The sequence below is a fragment of the Phacochoerus africanus genome, chromosome 1 (genome assembly GCF_016906955.1).
Source record: "Phacochoerus africanus isolate WHEZ1 chromosome 1, ROS_Pafr_v1, whole genome shotgun sequence".
Taxonomy (NCBI): Eukaryota; Metazoa; Chordata; class Mammalia; order Artiodactyla; family Suidae; genus Phacochoerus; species Phacochoerus africanus.
Window position 1 is genome coordinate 38,240,105 of NC_062544.1, and position 27,773 is coordinate 38,267,877.

Genomic DNA, 27,773 nt, shown 5'->3' on the forward strand with positions numbered 1-27,773 from the left:
TAAAAAAAGTCTACTCTGAAAGACACCGTTAAAAGAATTAAAAGACAAGTAACAAATTGGGAGAAAATATTTGCGAAATAAATATTTGATAAAGGACTTGTTAAAATATAGAAAGAACTGTTAAAATTCAACCATAAGAAAACAAACAACCCAACTTAATAAATGGAAGAAAGACATGAACAGACATCACATCAAAGAATGTATACCAATGGCAAACAAGCATATGGAAAGATGTTCAATGTCATAAGTCATTAAGGAAATGCAAATTAAAACCACAACGTGAAGACCACTACACATCTATTTGAATGGTTAAAATCAAAATACTGACAACATCAAATACTGGAGAAGTTGTGGAACACCAGGAACTCTCACTTATTGCTGGCGAATATAAAATGATACAGCTACTTTGGAAGACAGTCTGGCAGTTTCTTATAAAACTAAACATAGTTTTACCATACGATATGGCAATCACAGTTCCTTGGTATTTACCCAAATGAGTTGAAAACATATCTATGTAAAAATCTATACACACATGTTTATCTCTAATAGCCAAAACTTGGAAGCAAGCAATATGTCCTTCAGTAGATAAATAGATAAATAAATTGGGTATATTAATACAATGGACTCCTATTCAGCAATAAGAAGAAATAAGCTATCAAACCACAAAGAGACATTAATGAGAGCCTTAAATGCATATTGCTAAGTGAAAGATGACAGGATTTAGAGGCTACATACTATATTAATCCAACTTTAAGAAATACTGGAAAATGCAGACCTAAGGAGACTGTTGAAAGATCAATGGTGCCCAGGGGCTTGGAGGAAGGGCAGGAGGGATAAATAGGTGGGTAGGGCACAGGAGATTTTCTGGGTAGTAAAACTATTTTGTGTGATACTGTAATGTTGGATACGCTACATTATGCATTTGTCAAAATCCATTTATCTGTACAACACAAAAAGTAAATCCTGCTGTAAACTGTGAACCTTAACTACTAACAGTATATCAATCATAGTCATCTTTTTTTTTATACAGCTAATAAGAGGATTTGGGTACCCCGTACCCTTGGTAACAAATGTACTCACTAAGGCAGGGTGTTAATAATAGAAGAAACCAGGGAGGAAGGGGGTATGTGGTAACTCTTTGTACTTTCTGATCAATTTCTCTGTGAATCTAAAATTGCTCTAAAATATAAAGTCTATTAATTAGAAAAGAAGTGGAGAATCTGACTTGACTTCTTGTCTGAAGGAAAGTGATTTTACCCCTGCAAGGAAATAAGCTACATGAGTCAAAAGATCAACAAGACAAAGTTCTTTTCAGGAAGCAGGTTCAGATTTGCCAATGTGGTCAAAACTACATAACTAAAACCTCTAAATTATATTTCAAAAAGCCAATAGGACTCAGAATAGATGGCTTGCCCTTGGATCTTCTACATCTTCAGTGCTTTATTCTAAAGCCTTTGCCTTATATCTACCCTCTAAAACTGAGTAAGAATGTGTATTGAAGAAAAGGCAGACCTTGTAAATACTCACAAATGGAGCAGCCTTGGGCACAGGCCATGCTGGGATACCCTGTCAGGGAGATGGGGAAAAGCAGCGAATGGTATAAGACTGAGGCTAAGGATGGAATCACAGGGCAAGAGAGTACCCTGGTACAAATGATATCCTGGAGAGCCAAGGAAAGACTGAGCTGGATATTGATAAACAAGTGGTAGAATGATGTTTGGGGCATTGTACAAGGACACAGACATCTATTTCAATAACAGAAGTAGTCAAGTGGGGACCAGAAATCAAGTCCAGTTCAGGAGGGGCTTACTTGGGGAGGCAAAGGAGTTGGCTCCATTCCTATCTACTGGAGTTATAAAACCAGGCTCAAGTCCCTTTAGAACCTAGAATAGAAAATAGCTGCCATGGCTTTGGCTGTGTTCATCACATAAGTTGAAATAAACACTGTAGATCCAAGCTGGTCAATTACTAGGCTTCACTCCCTCCAATTTTACTAGGCATTTTGCAGACGTTCCAGACCAGTCTGGTGAGAGAAAAAAAAAAAAAAAAAAAGAAGGATACTCTATATTTGGTTGTCAATGGTTTTGGAATTAAGAGAAACTGAGCCTGCAAGTAACATATCCTGCTAGGTAGAGCAGAGTAGTCATTTTCTGAAATACCTGATAGGGAGAGTAAGTTCTGAGGTTTTGAAACCCTTGCTAGACAATACATAACTGTGTGGGACCTCTTCCTGGGCAGCCCAAGAGCACTGAATAAACAGAATTGCAATGGCTGGAAGGTTGAAAGAAAATAAATTATACACCGAGAGATTCTTTTTTAACAATCAACCCTCCCAACATACACTTTCAACTGTTTTCAGATTCCTTGATCCTTTTCCTAATGGAACCTGGGATCCTAAGATCTCCTTTCTGTGTCCATTGTTCTTCTGAATCTCACTTCTCAAAACTATTCAAGCCAGTTCAGAAGGGGGAGTTCAGGATATATGCTAAACAGAGGCAAAAAGGAGTGTGTGCAAGTGTGTGTCTGACAAATCATGCATCCCAGATGAATATGATCATGTTCTTAAATGAATGAATGAGTAGAATAGGAAGCATACAGCACAGCCATTACATTTTGACAGGTGGTTTCTAAGCCATGTCAAAACTAGTAGTTTCAGGTGCCAATCAAGGAGCTTCATATCAATCAGACTGATAAGTTTTCATGATCCTGATATTTCACAGGGCCAGAAGCTCACTAAATTATAGACCTATTTCATAATTCAATTCTATATAAATATTCCCCCATCAGTGTCAGTGCCTTTCCATAGGGAAAATCAGTGTATGCTTACTTGATTGAATCAAACCGAATCATTTAGTTGAATTGGTTTGTTCAAAGTAAAAGCTCAATTAATTTACTTTTTGCATTGATTTTAAGACACCTTCATTATAAAACACACTAAAGTGATTTTGTACAAGCCTAACTTCAGGTTATCTGAAATAACCTGTAAAAAGAAATAATCATGAGTTGACAGTGTAGTAAGTGATTGAACCAGGTTTGTATAATCAAAAGAAAAAAAGTGGACTTAGTAAGGAGTGCTACTTTTTTTGCTGAGATCTGTTATGTAAGTCTTAGAGTTTTCCAATTCAGACACTCATATTTTATTACACTCTCATTTAGCGTGCCTGATGGAGCATAAACATATATACTATATAACATGTGAGGGCAAGGCTATAATTATTTAGTTAAGAAAAAACTAATAAGCAAAACATACAATTCAAAAATAATATAACTGCTTTCAACTTCTGGATCTTGGTTTGGAATTAACTGTTAATTAAACCAATCTCTGCACAGCCTTCAGTGTGTTTACAGCTCAGCAAGTTTGATGGTTGTGCCTGTACTAAGCATGGACAAAGTCTTGATATTCAGGTGATTGAATAAGTGATTGATTACTCAGGTAATAAATAAATAAAATAAACAAACAGATTAGGTCAAAAGAGAGGTGATAGAATCCTTTTATCTTTTCATTCATTTATTAAAAAATATATTTTAGTGACTACAATGTGACCTATAATTACATTTCTCCATTATTAACATAGTTCTTATCAAATTTTTGGTGTTTTATAAATTGTTGCCAAGTGAAATTACATGAACATTTGTAATTGACCTAAGTTAAAATCATTTTAGTGATTCCCTTATAAGATTAGGGAATATTTAAACAAAGAAAGAACACTTCAGAATTAATTCATTTAGAGGTTATGTTAATGCTATTGCCTACAGCTGTTCCAGTGGAGTAGTTTTTGGTAACTGTGCTAGCACACAACAAAGAAAAAGTTATTGAAATGTAGAAATCCATTCAGCTTTCAGAAAGACACTTGATGCCTTTTATACATTATAGACCATGTAATACAAAATTTGATTAGTTTAGCACTCAATTATTTATGTACTATATAACTCCAAAAATCTTGGTTAACTTTCAAATAGCATTTTCCAATTTTAAAAAGTAAAAAGATTATCAAATGCACCAAGCATATGTTTTGCTAATAAGATGCCACCAAACACAAGGATATGTCAGTTAATGAAACTCTGGACACAAAGGTTTTGTTTTTTTGTTTGTTTGTTGGTCTTTTTAGGGCCACACCCACAGCATATGGAAGTTCCCAGGCTAAGGGTTGAATCATAGCTACAGCTGCTGGCCTATGCCACAGCAACAGCAACTCAGGACCTGAGACACGTCTACAACTTATACCACAGCTCATGGCAATGCAAGATCCTTAACCCACTGAGCAAGGCCAGGGATTGAACCCACACTCTCCTGGATTCTATTCAGGTTCATTACCACTGAGCCACAATGGAACTCCTGAGGGATTTAGGTTTTTTTGTTTGTTTGTTTTTTTAGCAGTAAAACTGACTTCAAGTCAAATAAACAACAATCTTTATAAATCACTTTGACCTCATGTTCATGTAGTTCATATGGCTCAGGCCCAGAGATGCACATAGTTGTACCTGACATAATTTACACATACACATCAACACACACGGTATTATATTTACCCTCAGCAAAGAAAAACAGGGAACTGTACAGGGTTCTCTTCTTTCCCTAAGCAAGTACCCCTCCCCCATCACCTCTCATGGATTCTCTAGCTCCTTAAATTCCTACCAGGTAGGTTTGATCATGTTACTGAATTCTAGACCTTGGAATAAATGCATGCCATTTCAATACCTGCCCCTAAAAACATACACTTATGTTCCTCAGTGCCTTTTTCCCTTTGTATCTAGCTGAACTAGAAATGACCTCCTATCCCTGCAAAGTCCTTGGAAGTCACATATTAAAGATTTCAAAGCCTCCATCTACCAGGTCCTTGGACAGCTACATGGAGGAAGGCTGCCATGCCAACCTGGGCAAATACCCTGTGTGCTTAGCAAGACATAAACCTGTTTTGGTTTGACATACTGTACATACTGGGATCTAGTTCTTATAGCCTCAGCTACCAAACAAGTAGAGATCTAAATCTAGCCATGCCCACTTGCTTTTTTTTTTTTTCCCTGTCTTTTTAGGGCCACACCCGTGGCATATGGAGGTTCCCAGGCTAGGGGTCAACTCGGATCTATAAATGCTGGCCTACACCACAGCCAAAGCAATGTCAGATCCGAGCCACGACTACAACCTACACCACAGCTCAGGGCAATGCTGAACCCTTAACCCACTGAGCAAGGCCAGAGATTGAACCTATGTCCTCATGGATTCGTTTCCACTGAGCCACAATGGGAACTCCTCCACTTGCATTTAGTATTCTCTGGGCCTGCTTCCTTGGAGGGTATAGTCAAAGAGCTAAAACAGCTCTAGCTACTTAAGATGCTTTTCCCTTGAGCTCTGCAAGTAGATGAGCTTATGATGGATTTAACCTAGATTTTTGCCATTGTCAAGTCTAAATGCTCCTTCCAGATCTCTGCCCCAATATCATCACTATTTTCCCTGTCTAAACATGGAGCAATTGTCTTTACTTTCATTTTCAGTTTTGTTTTTTTTACAATTACTTTTTTATTTTTTATTTTATTTTATTATTGTAACTTTTGATTTTTAGGGCCACAGCCACAGCATATGGAATTTCCCAGGCTAGGGGTTGAATCAGAGCTACAGCTGCTGGCCTATACCACAACCAGAGCAGCTAGGGATCCCAGCTCCACATGTTACTGACACCACAGCTTATGGCAACACTAGATCCCCAACCCATTAAGGGAGGCCAGGGATTGAACCTGCATCCTCATGGATACTAGTAAGATTCGTTTCCGCTGCACCACCATGAGAACTCCTACAATAACTTTTTAAATTGAAGTATATCTGATTTACAATGTTATGCCAACTTCTGTTGTACAGTAAAGTGACCCAGTCATACATATATATTTACATTATTTTTCTCATATTATCTTCCCTCCTGTTCTATCCCAAGAGATTGGATACAGTTCCCTGTGCTATACAGCATGATCTCATTGCTTATCCATTCTAAATGTAATAGTTTGCATCTAATAACCCCAAACTCCTAGTCATTTCCAGTTTAAGCCCTTCTTTTTCTTCTGCCCTAGAACTTACAGACACTTTTTACTTTTGAAACTTTGACCATAATTTTCATTACTGCCAACAATGTTTTATTTGCCTCTTGCAACCTGAATGACCAGTAATTTTATACAATATATTTTTCACTACTTTTGAGCTTATCTGAAGAAAAATAAGCCAGTCCTTCTACTTCACAGTATGCCAGAATGCAACATAATGACTGTGTTAAACTCATATTCAAAGCACAGTGTGCAGCTCTCCTGAGAGGAGGGAGAAAGGAGTGGCAGGGCTCAGAGGGGAAATCTAGATGGTTCACTAGCATGACTAACTGTCAGCATCCTCTGGTTAGTGATATTTCCATGGTTCTTCAGCTCCTATACATTCTGGGGGGGTCTTACTGGCCGCATATGGAAGTTCTTGGACTAAGGGTCAAATCAGAGCTGCAGCTGCAGGCCTAGGCCACAACCACAGCCACGTCAGATACGAGTCGCCTCTGCAACCTATGCCACAGCTTGAAGCAATGCTGGATCCTTAACCCACTGAGGGAGCCCAGGGATTAAACCCGCATCCTCATGGACAGTATTTTGGGTTCTTAATCAGCTGAGCCACAATGGAAACTCCTGCTCCTGTACATTCTTAAAGAGGATAGAGCAACTCAATTAAGCTTTATGAAATAAAAATGTATAGAGTACCTATTAAATGCTGAAGGGTCAAAGAAGATACCAAGAAGTGGAAGGCAGAGTCTTTTCCCACTGAAGGTTATGGCCTAACTAGAGACGTAAGATATAAACATTTATGTTACAAGACAGTGTATGATTAAGTGCCAAAATATATCATGCAGAGAATACAGGCCATAGTTGGGTCAAAGGTGAAGGAGATCGGTGTGAAGTGCATCTGTCAAGAGACATTTCAGGAAGACAAAGGAAAAGGACAAAAATTGAACCAGATCTAATTTATCTTCTCCTGTACCCTAAGTAGTTTATTTTTGCCTCTATTCAGTTCAATAGCATGAATAATTTGATCCAGTGCCAGAACTAGAAATCCTTTCCTTTGTTGACAGTTATAGTTTACCTAAAAATGAGAATGTCAGAGAGTCAGAAGGTATGAGCTCTAGCTGACTCTTGTCTTCATTATGAGTTCTCCTTCAGGCAAAAGCTATAAAAGAGCACAACACTTACATACCTGAAACATAATGAAATGACATGTTTTTAAAAGGTCAGGATGCCAGAATGCAACATAATGACTGTGTTAAACTTACATTAAAAAAAAAAAAAAATCAGTGACCTTAAGGTCTTTGCTAAAAATTACAATTAAATGCTAGATAGAATGACATTAAAAGTCCTTGAAAAACATTTTTTAAAATGGCATTCTAACAAAATCCAACCCTGCCAGAGGGCTAAGATAAAATTTCTTTTCTCTGGAGACTTCCATTCTCAAAGAATTTCTTTTGGGTTTTAAAGTCTGACTTGGCACAATGTTTTAGATCAGTCAATAGCTCAAAGGGTCAAATATAAGGATCCAGGTGGAATTACAGGAATTACAATCTTTAGCTTACAGCGACCCATCTATTTGGACTCTACCAAAGTACCTGACTTAGGATGCATATCATTCGGCGGGCTACTTGTTAACTCTGAGCTTTCCAGTAGAGCCTGATTCCCTTGCAGGACTTCTCAAGAGGCCAAAAGTGACAATTAGAATGGCATCAACACACTGTTTGTAAAATATTAGTGGTCAAAACCAAAGCTTGTAGGTTGACCTCCTCAATGGTTTACTAAAAAAAAAAAAAAAAAGAGGTTTATCAATAAAATTAGGGCCAGTGTTTATTTTTTAAAGTTTCAGAATTTAAGTCAATCATTCATCATATTTTGGTTATTATTACTGATGTTATATTGTTAATATATAGAAGATGATCTAGTTCTTCATTTAAAATTAAATTACACAAAACTATGCCCCATCTCTACTAATAATATTCCCAAATATCTCACTCCTTTGCTCCTTCTTGCCAGAACACACATTCCAACAAACTCCTACCTCTACTTCAAGAGGCAGTTAAAAGCATCACCTCTTTTGTTAAGCCATTTCCAGCCCCTCAGGCAAAATGGGACATTATAACATCGGTAGTCACTTGATATTTTGCATATGCCTTCATTTTAACAACCATAATACTACATTACATTTGTGCATTTTTCCTCTAGGATTCCTTGAAGGGAAAGATTTTTTTCTCATTCACCTTTGCTTTCTGGTACCTAGTAAAGGGTTAGCATAGCACAAGAATTAAATGAATATTTTTAAATGAATGGAACTAAATTCTTAATTATATTTTTAAAGCATGTACTACACTATGCAAAAGGACAAGAAGGTAGTAAACCACTAAGAAGTGCAGAATTTATACAAGTTGTCACAATAAAAATTAGTTTTAAGTGCATTATTTAGATCATAAGCTACAATAAGCTACAAACTTGACTAATTTAAATCATATAATTAAATGGAAGGATAAATGAGTATTCAAGGAACAAATAAGAAAAGTGGTAGGAAAGTAATGTGAGCAGAAGGCTTGTGCACTGGTAATATAAAAAAGAACATGCATTTCCATTATCAAATAGTTTTATGGAAAATATAATGAAGATGTTTCCCCTATGAATCTAAATAAATGATCATTAATACCATAAAACTTCTAGAAGTGAATATAGGCAAAACTTTCTCTGACATAAATCATACAAATGTTTTCTTAGGTCAGTCTCCCAAGGCAATAGATATAAAAGCAAAAATAAACAAATGGGACCTAATCAAACTTATAAGCTTTTGCACAGCAGAGGAACCATCTATAAAATTAAAAGACAACCTACAGACTGGGAGAAAATAGAAAATATTTGCAAGTGATGCTACAGACAAGTGCTCATATAATTCAAAAACAAAAAACAAACAAACCAATTGAAAAATGGGCAGAAGACCTAAAAAGACATATCTCCAAAGAAGACATACACAACCAGTAGGCACAAGAAAAGATGCTCATCATCACTAATTGTTAGAGAAATGAAAATCAAAACTACAATGAGCTATCACCTCATACTGGTCAGAATATCCATCATTAAATCTACAAATAATAAGTGCTGGAAAGGATGTGAAGAAAAGGGAAACTTCTCACACTGTCAGTGGGAATATAAATTGGTGCAGTCACTATGGAAAGTAGTATGGAGGGTCCTCAAAAAAATAAAATTAGAATTGCCATATGATGCCATATGATGCCATATGATGCCATATGATGCAGTGATCCTAGTCTGGTCATATATCCAGATAAAATTATAATTTGAAAAGATGCATGCACTTCTACATGCATAGCAGCACTATTTACAACAGTTAAGACATAGAAACAACCTAAATATCCATTGACAGTTGCACAGATAAAGAAGTAAGAACAATGGAATATACTCAGCCACGAAAAGGAATGAAATCATGCCAGTTGCAAAAACATGAATGGACCTAGAGATTATACTAAGTGAAGTAAGTCAGAAAGAGAAAGATAAACACCACACTTACATGTGGGATCTAAAATACAACAAAATCAATATATCTCTGAAACAGAGTCATAGAGAACAGACTTGTTGTCAAGGAGGAGGGGGTTGGGGACAGAAGGATTGGGAGTTGGGGATTAGCGGATCCAAACTGTTACATATAAAATGAATAAAAAACAAGGTCCCACTACTATAACATAGGGAACTGTATTCACTATCCTGTGATAACCATAATGGAAAAGAATATGAAAAAGAATATATACATACAACTTAATCACTTTGAGGCACAGCAGAAATGGACGCACTGGAAATCAACTATACTTCAATATTTTTTAAATAAATCAAAAATAAATAGCTAATAATTAAACTAACACTCTGAGCTCTGATGCATGTTCCTCTTTAGCACTGATTTAAATTTATGCCTGATTTAATTCATGACCACTAGGCAACTAAGGTAAATACCAAGACCTGAAAGTGTAAAAATGCTCACCAAACTCTTTCACATTCCTGAGAATGATGAAAATGACAAAAACAAATTGCACCGAAGAATGTGCCTCTTAGCACTTTCCAAATCTTAAAATCTTATTCTAAATTAGATATGTAAGGGAATTCCTGTAGTGGCTCAGCAGAAATGAATCTGACGAGCATCCATGAGGATGCAGGTTCAATCACCGGCCTTGATAAGCGGGTTAAGGATCCTTTGCTGTGTGCTGTGGTGTACATTGCAAACATGGCTCAGATCCAGGGTTGCTGTGGCTTTGGTGTAGGCCAGCGGCTGCAGCTCCAATTCAACACCTAGCCTAGGAACCTCCATATGCCACAGGTGTGGCCCTAAAAAGACAAATAAATTAATTAAATAAATAAATAAATTAGACAGGTAGGTGCATAAGTTATGTAGACTTGCCATGAGTACGTCCCCTCCCAGGTGCAATAAAATGCTGCTATTGTCACTATTTCTTTCCAGTGTTCTCCTTTTTCTGTTCTCTTAATACACTTTTTTTTTCACATGCAATGCATTCTTTCACAATAAACCATGGGCTGGAAGCATCAAAGTGTCTAAAAAATTATTGTTCCTATTGTTCAATTATACCATATACTATATCTGAATCCAAATAATCCCAACATGGATCAAAATATCCATTTCTAATCCCACATTTTTCCTTTGAAAAAATGCATCAGAGACTGGAAAAGACAAAATTCTCCCACAGGTTTATGGTAATTTTGCTATAAAGTTTCACAGGACTTCCAGTTTTGCTAACTTGTGCTAGCTGCATTTTTCCCTAGTCCCATCCTCTTACAATGAAAACACCATGGGCATAACACAACAAACAAGCAAAGGAAGATGTTGAAAGCTGGAAAGAAGAAACAGACTGCCTAGAGACTGCAGGACCTAAGGAACAACATGGCAGTGAGTCCTCTGGTTTTTCTTAGTGCCTGCCCAGATAGGCACTGAGCTCCCAGCTCCAAGAAAAATCGGTTTATACCACACCCTTTTCTACATACAGTTGTTCAGTTGTTTATTCTAGAGAAGATGTACATATATATCCATGTTTGAAGAACTGCCGACACTCAGAAAACATCACCAAGAACACAGAAGTTAGCTCTTCACCTCCTACTTGAGAAACTATTAAAAAGTATGTGTCTGGAGTTCCCATCGTGGTTCATTGGTAAGGAACCCAGCTAGTATCCATGAGGATGCAGGTTTGATCCCTGGCCCTGCTCAGTGGGTTAAGGATCCAGCACTGCTGTGAGCTGTGGTGTAGGTTACAGACGCGGCTTGGGTCCTACGTTGCCATGGCTGTGGCATAGGCCAGAAGCTGTAGCTTTGATTCAACCCCTAGCCTGGGAATTTCCATAAGTTGCAGAGGAGGCCCTAAAATATATGTATATATATTTTTAATATATATTTTTAAATTTTAAATGTATATAAAATTTTAATTTTATATGTTTAATATATAAATATAAATGTGTGTGTGTGTATATATATATATATATACATAATATGTATATATGTTTCTGTATTTCCATCTAGAGCAATGGTTCCCAAACTCTAGCTTTAATCACAATCTCCTAGAGGATTGGTTGAAATAAATTGCTAGAATTCATTCACCCCCAGATTTCCAACCCAGTCAATCTGGAGTGAGGTCTCAGAGTTTACATTTCTAAAGAGTTAACATCAACATAATACCAAAGTTAAAACCAGTGATATGGGATGGAACCATGCAATGTTCAACTTGACTGTAATGCTAATGTTCTCTCAGAGATAGTGTAATGTAGGCCAAAATCCCAGATACAAATGTACTGCCAGCTAATGGAGAATTGTCTTCTGTGTGCATCATGCACAGAACAAAGATATGGTCCTCTAAGTGGATAATGTTGTCTGCCTGGATGGTAGAGAATATCCACTGTCTATCCTCTTGAGAAGACGTAGGTTTGGGAGCAGAAAATATGAATATGGAAGGCAAGCCTTAGAATACAAAGTATGGTGAGGCAGCACCATATTTCCCTCCTCAAGCACCATGGCTGTTGGAATCTGAATACAGGAAGTATAGAGGCGAACCTCTGAAGAAGATTCAAGGAAGTTAGTCTTCTTTAGAAAGCTGAGCGAGCAGCATTACGGTCTGGGGAAAAGAAACAATAGCAGACATTCTGGAGTTAGGTTGTTGATTCCTACAGAGAAAAAGACAATGGTTGTGGATCTATGAAGTAATAATAATATATAACTGCTCCTATCTCAGCACTTTGGGGACAATCAGGAACCATGGAAGTAACTACTAAGAGAGCTGAAATAGGTGGACACTAAAGATCCTGTAATTTGGGGAGCTATGGGGCACTCTTAGCCAAACTTAGCATGTGACAATAGATTTTTATGGCAGTAAACTGGTAAGACCCAGGGTTCTTTCTCATTGGTGTAAAAATGTGAACTGCTGTGGGGCTGTGTGAGATTCTGAAGTTCTTGGACAAATTAACGGTAAGGGGAAACCCCAAGAGGGAGACTCTAGGTTTCCTGATAAAGAGGGAAATTGGGTACTGTAGTGATTAGTTGAAAAAATTAAGGAGATGGGACCAAATTAGTCTTCTGAATTATTAGAGCATTTCATACCCATTACATGGTTGTTAAATTTCCTGTGGCTGGTTGGCTCATTGGTTAAATTATGATGCTGAGAAAGAGTGAATAGGAGCTTTAATTTTGCCCTTGGTTTTGCACTTGTTTTTTTCATGAGCACAGACTCTGGATTTTTCTCTAACACTGGCCAGGCATTTTACAAAAGGGGATGGTAATCCAAATTAGGAACTGGAAGAGATCATGGTTGATGAGTATAAATTCATTATTATGGCTGGAATAAACAGCTCTAAAATGTACCTGATGTTACTGAGCATTGTGTTAGCTTGGTATTCCAAAAAAATGCAGCACTATTCTGAAAAAAAGCAAAATTCCAATTGACTGAGAAATGCTATTTTGACTCTTGCAGAGCTCATTGAAACTCACTCGACAAATTTATTATGTACCAGATACTCCTATGCTAAATACTTTATTGTTTTGTCCATGTGTTCCTTATAACAACCGTATGAGCCAGGTTTTGTCTTCCAGTGACAGAACATCTGTAATTTGACTGCGATCTGACTTTTTCTAAAATAAGATTCTAAGTTATTAGGATGGTGATTTCAAATAAGTTTCATCTTCTTTTTTTTTTTTTTTTGTCTTTTTGCTATTTCTTTGGGCCGCTCCTGCGGCATATGGAGGTTCCCAGGCTAGGGGTCAAATCGGAGCTGTAGCCGCTGGCCTATGCCAGAGCCACAGCAACGCGGGATCCGAGCCGCGTCTGCTACCTACACCACAGCTCACGGCAATGCCAGATCGTTAACCCACTGAGCAAGGGCAGGGACCGAACCCGCAACCTCATGGTTCCTAGTCGGATTCGTTAACCACTGCGCCACGATGGGAACTCCAGTTTTATCTTCTTAATATGGATTCCACTGAGTCCAATCAGTACAAAATGTATGAAATAATCAGGGTCAGAACTTGGTCAAAATGACTTGTAACCATGTAATTATAAATTAACATTATACCTAATGAATCCCTGTGGGATTCTTCAGAGTAGTTTAAACTTAGGTCCCCAAAACTATCACTGAAATTTGCCTGGAAGAATGTAAATCTATACTTTAGTAAAATTTCCCAAGTTTTTTTTTTTCCTCTCTCATATATAATAAAGCTTAGAAACCAGTAGTTCATTATGGTTTTTGTCCCAAAGAGATGGAATAAGCAAACATGGAGAGTAGGGCCCAAAGGGAGCTAGAGCTTTTGGTAGTAAAGCAGAAGTGGTAGTTTGAAAAGCTCTCCTGCTTCAAATTACATAAATATTGAGTAGATTACCAAGAAATTTTGGGTTGGGTTTTATTTTTTAAAAATTTTATGGAAGAATAATAAAGTGAACAAATCATAAGCACAAATTCAGTGAATTTTTACAAACTAAACAAAGTCATGTAAGCAGCAAATGGATCAAGAAACAGACTACATACATCCCCAAAACCACGCTTATGCCCTCTTCCTATCACTGCCCTAATCCACTTCATCTCAGGATAACACTACCTGATTTAAAACAGCACAGATTAGTTTTGCCTGGTTTTCCATCTATGTAAATAAATCATACACCAAATCTCTGCTATCTAACTTCTTTCATTGTTGTAGATGGTTCAATCTTGTTGCTGTGTATAATTCCGCAATTTACCGATATCTTACAACAATTAACTTATCTATTCTCTAACTAAAGCACATTTGAGTGGTTCCCATTTTTTGACTTTTACTAAAAGTGCTTCTATGAAAATTCATGTATGTGAATAAGTACATGACATAAGTACATGAAAACTACATATAGCTCTTTGTTGGGTATATACCTAGGAGCGTAATTTCAAGATCATAGGAATGTATATTTCAGTTTTAGTAAGCACTGTCAGTCTTACAAAGGGATTGTATTGATTTATGCTCCTATCAACAGCACAGGAGAATTCCAGTTGCTCCATATGACTCAGCAGTTAGTGTTTTCTATCTGTTTAATGAAGCAAATTTGGTTTTATAATAATCTCATTCTGATTTTGATTTTCATTTCCCTAATGGCTAATGAGGTTGATGATCTTTTCACATATTTTCTCATTTTCTCTCACTGTGTTGGTTGCCTTTTCATTCCACTAATGGTATTATTTGATGTGCAAAAGTATTTAATTTCAATATAATCAAATACATCATTTTTGTTGTTTTTTTGTGTCCTGTTACATATTTGTCTATCCCAAGGTAAATAACATTTTTTATATGTTTATTTCTGCAAACATTATAGTTTTATCAGTCACAATTGAATCTTTGAGTCATTGCCATCTTGAATAAAATTTTGTGTTTGGCATGAAATAAGAGTCCTGGTTCACTTTTTTTCCATATGTGTATGTGTATTTTTTTCCAATTGATCCAGTACAGTTGATTGAAAATACCATCATATTCCCTATTTAATTGCAGTAATTCCTTTACTGTAAATCAGTAAATTATTTAGGTATGACTATTTTCTAGACTATTTTTACCACTTGTGTATTTGTCTTTGCACCAATATGATGCTACCAATACTGTGATTTTATAATATTTGCAATTTCATACTCTGTCTTCTCACTTAGTTCATCTTTAAGATGTTCTTGATATTAGAGGTGCTTTGCATTTTCATACAAATTATAGACCAGCTTGTCAATTTTTAGCAAAATAAAAGTTGGGAATTAGATTAAGATTACATTGAATCTGGAGTTCCCATCGTGACTCAGCGGAAATGAATCCGACTAGGAACCATGAGGTTTGTGGGTTCAATCCCTGGACTCTCAGTGGGTTAATGATCTGGCATTGCCGTGAGCTGTGGTGTACGTTGCAGATGTGGCTCCGATCCTGCATTGCTGTGGTTCTGGCATAGGCCAGCAGCAACAGCTCCAATTAGATCTCTAGCCTGGGAACCTCCATATGCCGTTGATGAGGCCCTAAAAGGAAAAAAGACAAAAGACAAAAAAAAAAAAAGATTACATTGATCTATTGGTCAATTTATGCAAAATTGAAATGTTAGCAATATTTAATAGCCCAATCCATGAACATGGAATACTTCTAAATTTAGATCTTATTAATTTCTCTTAGAAATATTCTATAATATTCAGTATAAACACCTTGTGCAATCTTTGTTAGGATTATCCTTAGATATTTATTTTTTAATAATGTCATAAATTTAATGTTCTAAAATTTGATGCTAGCATATATAGCAATAAAATTAATTTTTACATATTGACCGTCATCCATCTGTCTTGCAAAATTTATTTACCAAATCTAATTATTCATAGATACTTTTAAATTTCCTATGTACAGCATTATATAATCTAATATTAATGAATGACAGTTTTACTTTGTTCTTTGCACTCCTTGTATCTTTGGTTCATTTTCTTTTTCTTTCACTATTTCACTGGGTAAGGCTTCTAAGATCTATGTCAAGCAGAATTGGTAACACAAGGAGGTTGGCGTCATTGCATGTCCCTAAACTCAGGGAGAATGTGCTCAATATTTAGTCCTAAAGTATAATGTTTACTATAACCTTTTATAGATATATTTTATCATATTAAGAAAGTTATCTTTTACAGTTTCTGAAAGTTTACTTTCAGTAGAAACCAAATGAAGTGAATTAAAAAAAAAACATTTCTGGAATAAGTCTCAAAGAAAAGTCTAAAATGTGAAAAGAAGAATAAGTACAGAAATTAGTAAATCAGTAAATATGTGGGTAAAAATCAAACAAATTCTTTTGATTCAAATTTAAAATAATGTCTGATTTGTGGGGGTTTAAATAAACACATATAGGAATTTGGTGGTAGCTTAATTTTGAATCTTCCAATTTTTACCACTGGAAAATAATAATAATAATAAAATACATTCATATGCTCTCTCTTTCTCTCTCTCTCCCTCCCTCCACCTTCCTCTCTCCCTCTCTCTGTCCTACTTTCCAAAAAAAATAGACCCAGAAAATCAACCATCTCTAAAATACATATAAATGATACCGTAATCCAAGCAAGCCACAAAAAGTTCTAAAGGTGCAATAGAGAAGGACAGGGTGTCGGAAGGGTTCCCAATCTGTTCAGCAAATACTCACTTTCTGAAAGAGAAGGTATCTATGCAAAACTTGTGTGAGAAGGACTGAAATGTAACAAAACTCTAACTTTTCTGTAAGTGGAGAAAGAAATTGCAGAAAATGCCCAGGGGAACCACAATGGGTGGCTTTCAGAAAATAGTCCTTTAAAAGTGTAAGCTTTTGTTCCTACTCCCTGCCCTTTGTTGCTAAACTCTTCTAAATTCTAGCTTCCCCCTCACCACCAAAGAGTAGTTTTCACAGGGTTACTTGAGGTGCTGCCTCCTAGGCTTAAGTTCTCATTTTGCCCTAAGTAAAATTTAACTCTACACTTTAAAAAAAAAAAAAGAGAGAGAGAGAGACTTCATTCTGGCAGGCAGGCAAGGGCCCCTTGATGATGGTTATCTCTGAGTCAGCTTGTGAAACTCAGCAGCTCAGGAGTTTCCCTGAAGTCCTCCAGAGCCAGATTATATTCGAGACTCAGAGGCAGTCCCTCTATACAGAAGCACCAAACTATGGAAAAAGACTGTAGCAACAGCAATAAAATCTCTGAGCTAGAGATTTGGAAAATGACATAGGCCTCTCTCTCTACCACCTCCCACAAAAAACTTCCTGCTAATAATCTAAGAACATTCAACTCAATCACCTTGGAGTAACAACAAAAATATGTTCAATATGATAGTATCAGAAAGAGGGGGAAATAAACAGCTTAACCATTTTACAGATGATGAAAATTCACCAGGAAAATGTATCTGCAATGCAGACAGGAAGTATAAAACAGGCTTCTGGTTTCAGCTCCAACATATAAAGAGTTTGGAAGACACCACTTCCTATAACTACTATATTCCCATAACAAGAAAGACTGAACAAGCTGAAAAATCAAGGACTTCTCTTGAAACTGTCAGAGAACTGAGGTTGCAGGGTATACAACCAGGCTGAGATTTGGAGCGTTCCATGCATCCAGAGAGACATATCTCCTGAGATAGGCTTATCTGGAGCAGAAGCTGTTGGATGTCATACTGGTATGAATATTATAATAATAATTTTGGCAAATTGCTAGAGACTAGGTATGGACTCTTTGAGAATAAGAAGTGTCTGGGGCCCACAGTCACTGAGGAACTAATAGACATTAACAAATACATTAATTAATATGTATTATATAAATATCATTAAAATAAAAAACTTTAGAGTACAAAGTTCATTTGAGTCTATTACTTTAGGACTTTAGCTAAAGAACATTTGGTAACAAATAGTTTTTTACTATAAAATAGTCCATATGAAGTTTAAAATTCTAAAATTTTTTTATCTTAGAGTTATTGTAAAGCAAACTTAATTATAGTCATTAATCCTGAAAACAGCTAATTTTACTAAAACTAAGGAAACAATACTACTATAGCAAAAATGCCATCATCCCAAGAAGACAATATTAAATACTTGAGAACATAAACTTGATTTATATCTGATTACTTTGTATGGTTTTTAAATGTTTGATTTTTAAAATAAAACCTTAATAAAAACTGCTAAAAAGTTTAATGACTTTTGTTATTAAATGTTATACAAAATTTTAAGAGAATTTTTTTAAAAAACTGAAGTACTTTGATACAAATCTAACAAAATATGTACAGAATCCACATGTGAAAAACTATAAAATTAATGATTGAAGAAATCAAAAATCTAAGTAAATGGAGAGATAGTCCATTTTTATAAAGTGGAAGACTTCGTATGGTTAAAATATCAATTACTTCCAATTTGATCTATAGATTCAAAACAACCAAAATCCTAGCAAGCTCTTTTAATGGATATTCATATATAGATTTTAAAGTCTACGCAAAAAGGTGGAAGTACCAGAAGAGCCAACACAGTTTTAAAAAGAAAAACAAAGTTGGAGGACTCACATTAACCCAATTTCAAGATTTAACATAAAATTAGAGTAATCAATACAGCATGTATCAGTGGCAGAATGAATAAATATATCAATATAACAGAATAGAAAGCCCAGAAATAGACCCATGCAAATAGTCACTGATCTTTGACAAAGATGCACTGGGAATTTAAAGGAGAAAGGATTTTTTTTTTCCCAGCACATGATTCTTCCAACTGGATATTTACATATTAAAAAAAAAAAGTGAGTGTCAACATAGACCTCACACCTTACACAAATTAACTCCAAATGGATTTTAGACTTAAATGAAAAATACAAACTATAAAACATCTAGACAAAAACAGGAGAAAATCTAAATTACCTCGGGTTTGTTGATGAGTTTTCAGATACAATTTATCAGAGGCATGATTGACAAAAGAAAAAAATTAAGCAGTTAGACTGTACTAAGCGAAAAGCGTGTATTCTATGAAAGGCACTATTAAGAAATTAGAGGATCAGCTTCAGACTGGAGAAAATATTTGTAAATCACACATGTGATAATGGATTTGTATCCAAATATGCAAAGAATTCTTAAAACTCAACAATAAGAATAATCTCCCAAAATGGACTAAGGAGCTGAACAGACATCTCACAAAAGAAGATACACAAATGACAAATAAGCATAGGAAAAGACACAACTTCATTTGTCATTAGGAAAATGGAAATGAAAACAACAACGAATTACCACTATACAGCTATTAGAATAGCTAAAATCCCAAACACTGACAACCCCAAAGGATGGCAAGGAGACAGAGCAAACAAGAACTCTCAGTCATTGGTGGAGGGAATGCAAAATGGTACAGCAACTTTAGAAGACAGCTTGGCAGTTTTTATAAAACTTACTGTGGACTTATATATGACCCAGTATTCATGCTCTTAAATATTTATTCAATTGATTTGAAAACTTATTACTACACAAAACCTAGTAAGCAAATGTTTATAGCAGCTTTATTTGTAATTGCCAAAAACTGTCATCAATCTAAATGTACTCAATAGGGAAATGCATAAACAAACTTTGGTACATTGATATTATGGAATACTATTTAGAAAAAGAAATAAATGAACTCATGCTCAATATGGTTGAATCTTAAATGTGCATTGCTAAGTGAGAGATGTTTATTCCAACCCCTCACCTTGCCTTAATAGAAAGCTAGTTAGCTTCATCAGCCCCAGCAGAGTAAAACGGTTGTCATTAAGGAGGAATTGGTTAGGGTAAAGTCTCTACTAATGAATCATACCTAAGACTATAAGAGCACACTGAAAATTGTTTCTTATAGAAAATGAGACAAAGAATACAAATGTAATTCTGAATGGACTTCCAATTACTGAGCTTGATACAGGGAGAACAGAACCCAACCAAGGTAAAATGTAAGGAAAAAGGTGACACAAGTGGACAATGGCAAAACTGTCCAAGGGAGATTAATGCTAAATCATTTAAATCCACTTAAGAGCTAATTTCCAAGAATTTAATGCAGTGAATGTTTTTTTTTTTGTCAGAAAAAAAAAAACTGCAACATTGATAAAAGAAAGAAAATGGATTCTATGTTGTTACTATTTTAACAACCCTCACTTAATTCCATTCCAAACCCAATTCTATTCCTCAGAAATGACTTTTTTAATAGCTGTACTGAGGTATAACTGACATACCGTAAACTGCACGTATCTAAAGTATACATCATACTAAGTTTTGATATATTTATATACCCATGAAACCATCACAATCAAGATAATTAACATATCCATCACCCTCAAAAGTTTCCTCATGCCAGAGTTTCCCACTGTGGTGCAGCAAAAGCAAACCCAACTACTATCCATGAGGATGTAGGTTCCACCCCTGGCCTAGCTCAGTGGGTCCAGGATCTGGTGTTGCTGTGAGCTGTGGTGTAGGTTGCAGACATGGCTCCCATCACGTGTGGCTGTGGCTGTGGCATAGGCAAGTGGCTGTTGCTCTGATTCAATCTCTAGCCTGGGAACTTCCACGTGCTACGGGTGCAGCCCAAACAAGAAAAGATAGAGTTTCCTCATGTCCTTTTATAAAACTTTCCTCCTTCTTCCTTTCTCCTCCCTCCTGTCCCCAACATACCTCCCCACCGCCACCATATTTCCAGCCAGCCACTGATCTAATTTCTGTCACTAGAGATTAGTTTGCATTTTCTGGAACTTCATATAAATGGGATCTTATATTGTATTAGTTTCTTAAGACTGCCAAAACAAATCACCATAGGCCGAGTGACTTAAATGTTTTCCCTAAGAGTTCTAGGACTAGAAATCTGAAAGGAGTATGTTGATAAAACCATGCTCTCTCTAAAGGATCTAAAGAAGATGCCTTCTACAGACTCACAGACTTTGAAAACAAACTTTTGGTTACCAAAGGGTATATGTAGGAGGGAGAGATGGGTGGAGGGTTTGGGATCAGCATATGCACACTGTGGTACATGTAGTTATTGGCCAACAGGGAACTACTGCATAGCACAAGTAATTCTACCAATATTCTGTGTTAATTTATAAGAGAAAATAATCTTAAAAAGAATGGTTGTGTAACTAAATCACTTTGTTGTAAAGCATAAATTATCACAACATTGTAAATCAACTATACTTCAATAAAATTATAAAAATAAAAAATTAAATAAATGAAGATGTCTCTCTTGACTCCTCTAGCTTCTTTTGGTTGCTGGCAAGCCTTGGCATTTCTTGGTTTGTGGCAGCATAACTCCAACATCCGCTTCTGCCTTCACCTGGACTTCTTCCCTATGTCTCCTCTGTTGTCTGTTTGCCCCCAAATATCTTTCTTCTTATAAGGAAATCAGTAATTGGATAATCTAGCAAAGACTCTATTTTCAAATAAGGTCACATTCACAAGTACCACAGGTTAGGACTTCAACTAATATCTTTTGGAGACCATAATTTAACATGTAGTAATCTGCCTTCTGGTCTCCCACAATGCATGTCCTTCCCAAGTAAAAAATATATTTACCCCTTAGCAACCTCCTCAAAGGACTTAACCCATTCTAGAATCAACTCTAAATCCAAAAAATCCCATTCAAATGTTATCAATACAAGTTCCAAAACTCACCTTCTAAATTATCTAAATCAGGTAAGATAGGACTCTGGTTATGGTCCATTCTGCGACAAAATTCTTAGCCAGCTGTGGACCTGTGAAACTAGATAACTAGTTAGTTGTTCCCAAAATATAATGGTGGGACAAGTATAGCATATTCCCATTCCAAAAGGGAGAAATTGGGAGACATAAAGGAGTTGCAGTTCCCAAGAGCCTCTCCAACCCAGCAAGGCAAATTTAATTAGGTTTCAAGGCATAAGAATACTCCTGGGGTCCTGAAAAATTAGTTTATCTTTTCAGTCATCAGTGTTAATTATATATTTAAGGTAAAAATAACTTTCTATGAACCTTATTAGTTTAATGTTTATTGTAGTGCCTCTTGGACCATCCTCATAGGTAGATCAGATAACAGAATTAGAGTTTCCAAGTCCTGTGGTTTATACAACAAGGGAGACACAAAGTCCTATTAGTGGGCAGGAAAGGTAGACCAACATTTTATGTATAATTCAGGTATTAGGATTCTGACCTTTCTATTTATTTTGATATAACTTTTTAGTCATGAAGGAGCTTCTTGCTTATCCCTAGGTATAATTGTATAGTAAGGATAAAATGCCCTATTACAAAGGGTAAATTGTATGTTTTGATTTTAACTAGAAACTTGGGTGACATTCCAAAGGCATTCTTCTTTTTCTTTTTTTTGTTTAATCACTGCACCCATGGTATATGGAAGTTACCAGTCCAAGGATCAAATATGAACTGCAGCTTTGACCTATATCACAGCTATGGCCAAGCCAGACCCTTAACCCACTGTGCCATCGCAGTAACTCCCCAAAAGCATTCTTTAACTTACTAAGTTGTATTAATCACAGAAATGTAGGCTTATGCTATATTTACCATTGCTAGTTGTTTCTTTAGATTTTTCAAAAATTTGGGGGGGCTTTCAAGCTATATATTCATGTCAAACTGCATCAATGTACTTACTTGCACAGGATTTTTCTTAACCTCTCCAGTTCCCATTCCTAGGGCACCATTAACTACAGTCTTTTTGCTTTCTATGGTCCCTGTAGGAATCAGAGAGGGGCAAAGTTAGCATTATTTTGCCCCATATTGATGCTCCAGGGTTCAAAAATTGAAGCTAGACTCTGAGGTTACACTGAACCATAGCTACTACATTTTATTAGTGTTTATAAATAATTACAGAATTCTACTTTCGTTAAAAATATGATGCAAAAAAAAAATGGAATTTCCGTTGTGACTCAGCGGTAATGAACCCAACTAGTACCAATGACGATGTGAGTTCGATCCCTGGCCTCACTCAGTGCGTTAAGGATCTGGTGTTGCCATGGCTGTTGTGTAAGTTGCAGGTGTGACTTGGATCTGGCATTGCTGTGACATAGGCCAGCAGCTATAACTCCAATTGGACCCCTAGCCTGGGAACTTCCATATGCCACACCTGTGACCCTGAAAATTTTTAAAAAGAGGATGCAATTAGTATATAAGTTATATCTTTTGACCACTGTGGCTAGAGTTCTTAGGGAGAATGTGTTGGAGTCTTCAAATTCCCCCACTCTTCATGGATGTAGATATCACAATTTGAGGGTGACACCCTGCTCCAATAAGCTGGTCTATAGTCTAGGAAGCACTTTATCTTCAAAAACAACATCCAAACTACATGCATCAGATTGCCTTTAATTTGAATAATATGTCCAAGAGAAGGAACCAAAAAATGTGTTTTTTTGTTGTTTTGGTTTTTTTTTTTCACCTGCAGCACACAGAAGTTCCGACGCTAGGGGTCAAATTGGAGCTGCAGCTTCCAGCCTACACCACAGCCACAGTAAAGCCATATCCGAGCTGTATATGGGACCTATACCACAGCTCATGGCAATGCTGGATGCTTAACCCACTGAGTGGAGCCAGGGATCGAACCCTCATCCTCATGGATATTAGGTTCGTAGCCCACTGAGCCACAATGGGAACACCACAAATGTTTTTGATTTTCTATAGCACTGAGTCTAATATACTAATTAGCAGTCACATAAGCACTCCAAGTACCTATACAATTTGAGACATAATATTTGGGAAGGTTGATGAACCAGACTATTAATATAATGATTTAGATTGACCAGACTAAATATTGGGTAACCAGATATTGGGAGGGAATTTCTCCTGTGGTCCTAGAATTGTGTCTAAAGCTGAGGAAGGTAATCTAAAGAGAACCAATAGCTTATTCCTAATACGAATATTATGGAGCAGAAGCCAAGAGAGTTTCAGGAAAGAGGGAGGGGTTAATTACATCAAATCCCCATATTTAAAAAGACAATGACAGGAAAATAATTACTGCCAGATCTAGCAATTAGGAATGGGTGGGGTTTTTTTGTTTGTTTGTTTGTTTTGATAAAATGGTAGGAATTGATGCCAAAATGCAATGAATTGAAAAATTACAAATAAATTAAACTAATTAGTATAGAACACTCCTCAAAATTTTTTAGAAATGAAGATAGGAAACTGGATAGGAGGTAAAATTAGATGCTCTGACAAAGAAGCCAAGAAAGAAAAGCTGAAAATACTCAAAACAGGGAGCTGAGCAGGGTTGGAGATGATGGAAGACAATGAATCAGATGAAGGTCACTCAGCAGAGGCTCAAAGAACGTTTGAATAAGTTAGCTGATATTATTACCAATAAGAAGTGATGTGTTCACTTGGGTAGAGGAAGTTCTGTAAGAGGTCAGTCAAAGGTTCTGGGTGAAATTCTCACTTTGAGTTCCTATATTTGGGTTATTGCTCACAGGGCCTTTCCTTTCAAGTCATCCCAAACTGAACATAAAGCTTTTTTAACTAATGTACTTCATAACATGTTTTGTAAGAAGCAATTAGAGAATAGAGTATACTTGCAGCTAATAATAATTTTATAACACTGAACTAAATATTTTAAAGCATATCACTTTCTATGTTATCAGTGAGACTTTAACATTTTTATGCATAATGAGCATATCAAAAAGTGGAATTCTTCTAAAAACTACCAGAAAGAGAAGAGGAGGTCTCATTTAAATGCTAATAAAATTTATTTTTTTCACATCAAACATTTTCAGAGTTAACCTTTTTTAGCCATAAATTATAGCAAAATAATAAAATAGACTTTCAAAAGAGTTTAACTTTTTGCATTTCTAGAAGATTATAATTATCCCTTGGTCTTCTGAGGCTTATAATTTGATAGCATGCCACTCTTAATAAATAGACCAATTTTGCAATTCTAATATAATCCTATCACATCTTATTATTAGATGATCATTAACACTTAAACTCAATGATTTATTCTCGCCCTCTGTTAATATACACTGTCATCCCTTATAAAAAAGATTAAAGGAAACAGAATGTGTTCTCCCTGGGGAAAGGGACGCAATTTGTAATAAACTGGCAAATAAACCTCATAATTAGCTTCTACACAGTGTCCCCATTTTGATCCAAACCTTTAACCTCTGCAAAAAATAGAAAATAAAAATACTGATAGGACATTAAGAGCCCAGGCACAAGCCATAGATAGAGAGAATCTACTGGGACAAATGTCCTTGTTCTGACAAGTAAAGTATCATATCTAGGTTTCCACCTCTAACCCAATTCCACTTTAGATATGAGAAGCCTGGGGAATAGTTCGAGTGGCCAAATATTGAAAAGAATACTAAATATCGAAGTTCCATCGTGGCTCAGTAGAAAAAAATCTGACTAGTATCTGTAAGGATTCAGGTTCAATCTCTGGCCTCGCTCAGTGGGTTAAGGATCCGGCATTGCCCTGAGCTGTGGTGTAGGTTGCAGACATGGCTCACATCCTGCATTGCTTGGCTGTTGTGTAGGCTGGCAGCTGTGATTCTGATTCAACCCTTAGCCTGGGAACTTCATATGCTGTGGGTACATCCCTAAAAAGCAAAAAAAAAAAAATACTAAATAACTCAGGAAAGGGTACCTTGAAACAATTTGATGATTGCTGTTTTAGCCCTTTCTGTGTTAGGGTTCAACGTTCTGGTGATAGGGCCTTCATGTGTGCTTATATTCTGGACCGTTGTGTCTGCTTATATTCTAGACCCCCGGACCTAGCATTCACTTCATCAGATTACTTCAAAGCCAAGAGTATTCACATGAAAAGAAATTGGGGAAAAACAAAATGGGAGAGCAAGTCTATTTGCTTCAGTGAGAGTGGGTTAATAACTAGATTATGAAGTCATGCAGAAGAGCACCACTGGAGAAATCCCCTCAAACTCTTTCTCTTTTCATGAGTCTCCCTCCAAGTTGTGATAACTACCCTTAAAAGTTGTCTCCAACAACAGAGAACAATGGTTTCATACATTACCGTTTAACTATTTCAATGTTTTGTTAAATAGTAATTTTCCCTAGTGGCTAAAACCAGATAGAATGTGATGGTATTCATGGCTCTTGGCCGAGAGGCTTATATTTCATGTGGGATCAAATCTACAGGCTCCTCTTTCTCTAAAGCAAGCTGGATTAAAGAAAAAAAAAGACGAGGAAGGAGAAGGAGGAAGAGGAGGAGGAGAAGAATAAGAAGAAAGGGAAGGAAGGAAGAAAAAAGAAAGAAAAAAGATACAGCCATCAGAATACTCAAGAGGAAACATAATTGTACAAGACCCCATGATAGGGGAAAAAAAACTTCTCAATTAGGTTTCAAAGGCTCCTAGATGTGAGCATTAGGAAAACTCCCCCTGGTATAATTAATGAAGTCTCTACATTTAAAATGGATCCAAAGCAAATTTAGAATCTCTATTATAATTAAAAAGGACTCCACTGTGAAAAAGTGGCCATTTTGACACCAAAAGGCATAGAATAGAACAGGGTGGAATACTTATAAGAGAGCTATTATAATAAACCTAAAAATCTGAAGATCAGGATGGAGATAATTCTTTCAGCCAGAGCCAACTAAGATTTTCACTCTCTCCTTATAAAAGTGGAAGGAAAGTGCTAATTTCAAAACTCTAGTCTATAATATTTTAGCTATTGCATCTACACAATAACTAAAGTTCTAAATCTATAACTTATGTTCAGTCATTTACAATGTATCTTTTTGTTGTCCTGATGAAGCCCCTTATTATAGTTATGTAGCCTGTGTGGACCCTGTTGGCTAGGGCTGATGCTCAGAATAGGCAGATCACACAAGTAAGCCCACCTTATACACTAGTACCTTAGCATTTATTTCTGAGTAAGAGAATAACACGATTCTATTCATTTTTCGAAAAGTATTTCTTGAGCACCTACAATGTGCACTGCCTTCTGAGAAAAGCAAAGATGATAATTCAAAGGTAGGTAAGAAGAGGGTTGCTAAGGCATATGAATAAGTGCCAAATTAATGACATATCGAAATCTCCTGATCCCCCCCTTAAGTACCCCTCCCCCACCTATTCAATAATGGCACTCAGCCACACCATCTCTTACACACATTTCTACTCTAAGTTACTTGGAAGAGGGGACTGACATTCAAGTCTGTATTCTTAGGATATTACAAATGTAGCAGGTGCTTTGGAGTATAGTTTTCGAATGAATGATTGAATTCAAAGACCAGAGACTAACTTTCAGGTCATGAGATCTGGAAAGATGTCAAGAAGAAGGCAACCCAACAGACCTGAAAAAAACAAGAAATTATGATAAAATTAGTGATTGGAGGTAATTTAGAAGACAATGTCTCTGGTCTGGATAACGTAACTGCAAGTTTTGCATCCTGTTTCCTACTTCAGAGTTCTCTTCCCCTATGATCTCCTAGATCAGCCTTCCAAACATAACACCTACAAGAAAATGGACGATTACTTATGAAAAGGGAGTTGATTTTTATTTGCATCAATTTTCCAGACATATTCAGATAATGGAGGGAAAAGACAGTTTTGATTTGAATTTTCCAGACAAATTACAACTGTAGACATAGTTATATTTTTTCAGTCCTATTCTCTTAGAATAGTTTATTTATTTCATGTTATGAGCTAAATTGAGTCCCTTCAAAAACTCATGTTGAAGTCCTAACACCTCCATATCTCAGAATTTAATTGTATTTAAGTCTCTAAATACAATTCAACTGAAATGAGTTCACTGAGTTGACTGGTATCCTTCTAAGAAAAGGAGGTATGGA